Source organism: Euphorbia lathyris, chromosome 10 (assembly GCF_963576675.1).
Source record: "Euphorbia lathyris chromosome 10, ddEupLath1.1, whole genome shotgun sequence".
In the NCBI taxonomy this organism is placed as follows: Eukaryota; Viridiplantae; Streptophyta; class Magnoliopsida; order Malpighiales; family Euphorbiaceae; genus Euphorbia; species Euphorbia lathyris.
Genome location: NC_088919.1, coordinates 70,057,358 through 70,059,573, shown reverse-complemented (window position 1 = coordinate 70,059,573; position 2,216 = coordinate 70,057,358).

The window sequence follows — 2,216 nt, the reverse complement described above, 5'->3', positions numbered from 1 at the left end:
TCTCATTTCTAAAAGGTTTGTTTCATGCCTTTTCACTTCGAAACAACACCTCTTTTCGTCCTAGGATCTTATATATAGGTACTAGAGGTCCAGTTTTCTGTCACTTTCTTTTTCATCTCTATCAGAACTATCTCTGATTTTCTTACCATTCATAAAATCCAAACACTAAGTTCAGAACTTTTCTTCCTTACTCTTTCCAAAAATCATGGCTTCCTCAAACACTTCATCTAAGAAAGTTATTACTTCACGTAATAAACATGTGGATATATCAGAGCGTTATGGATGTAACTTTCCTATCTTCAATCACGATGAGGGAAGGCGCTTCCTAAAACTTCGGTACACTTTCTTTGTCGGAATGCTGTACATGGACGACTTTCTTAATGATCAATTAGGAATTAAGGAAGATATGAGTCGTTACATGGAGCGACTAGGATGGACCATATTTGTCGATATGAGGTTTCCTATAATTGGAGACTGGGTGTTAGAGTTTTTCTGCACTGTGCGTTTTGTTAACAAGCGTCGTGTGCGTCTCAGTTTTCGTCGGGATGGCAAAACTTTCACTTTTGGATATCCTGAATTGCATGCTTGGTTTGGTTTTCCTTTGAAGGATGCTACCAAACGCCATCATGGAAGAGATATGACGTCCACTGATATTTGGCGAATGCTCACCGGTATCTGGCCTTTCCAGCCAAAACTTGCCTATAATAAGTCTTTCTATTCCAACTCTATACTATATTTGCATAAGTTTCTGAGTCACAGCCTGTTCGGTCGCACATTCAGTAGTGTCGTCCAAGAATCTGATCTTTATGTCATTGGCGATACATTTCAAGGCAACGTGGTTGATTCTTCAAAAATTCTGATGGAGGGTCTTGTAGCCGCATCTAGATCCAAGGCTAAGAAGGTTGGGTTCGGGAATATTATATGTGGAATAATACTAGGGACCAAGGGAAGTATTTCTGTTCCTTGGAGTGATGCTGAATCTTTCCCGATGCTAGACTATGAATTTTTAGAATTTGAAGGTCTAGTGAAGCGAGTTTTTCGATCAGGACCAAATTTTCTTTCTACACCCGAACAACAAGCCTTCGTGCAGTTGAAAATTGATCAATTTAGGGCTAAGAAAATCCCGATTAAAAGGGACGAATTTTTAGCATAGTTTGTGTTTTATATTGTTTGTAAATATATGTACATAAATGTTAATAAATAAAATTTCTTTTTGCACTATATTTCGATTTTGGTTATATGGTTGCATTTTAATTTCATGAATTTAGACCAATGAATCAATTAAATGCAAACTTAATCTATTCATGACTAATTAAATGTTCATAATTGCATTTCAAGTTCCTTAAATAAGATTCATTTAACTTCAATTAATAAATGCACATTAATGCTTCATTTAATTTTAGTTCCAAACCTTTCATATTCATAATTTTAACATTCATTAATTAATGCAATTTTTATTTTAATTTTCCATTAATAAGGATAAACCTTTGGTTTTCCTTATCATTTAATGTTTTACATTTATGTTTTCAGTACAGATGACATTTTTAAGGAGTTCAGGATAGGATTTATCAAGAAAATGCACGAAATGAAGTAAATAAGTTGAATTTGGGTAGCCACGAGGTGATCCGCGACCGCGGATGCGCTTCCACGGTAACATCAGAAAAATTCCAGAAAATTTTAGACACAAGATTCGCTGCCCAGCGCGATTCGCGGCCGCGAATGTTGGATTCTCGGTAACTTCAGATTTTTCTTCTCCAATTTCAGAAGATATGTTGGTTGAAAAACGCGATCCGCGACCGCGGATATACATCCATGACCGCGACACGCGTAATTCAGGCACTCCAGGTCCGGTTTTAGACCTATTTTTCCATTCTTCCTATACCTTTTCCTTTTCTATTTCACCTATACCTATTCTTCTTCCTATTCATCCTCTATTTACACCTTTTCCTATTCAACCTCTAAGTATATTAATTACTCTTCCTATTTCACCTCTACCTATTCCAATTCCTATTTCTACTCTACCTATTTCCCTTGTTATTCAAACCCTATATATACCTATTACCTACACAAACCTTACATCACCTCCAAATTTACCTAATCCCCTACTCTTACCTCTTCCCAATACCTTACTTTTACTCTTCCCAATTTCATCATTACCCTTTTCAATCACCTACACCTTTCAACCTCAAGAATCCACAACACTTATACTTCATCTT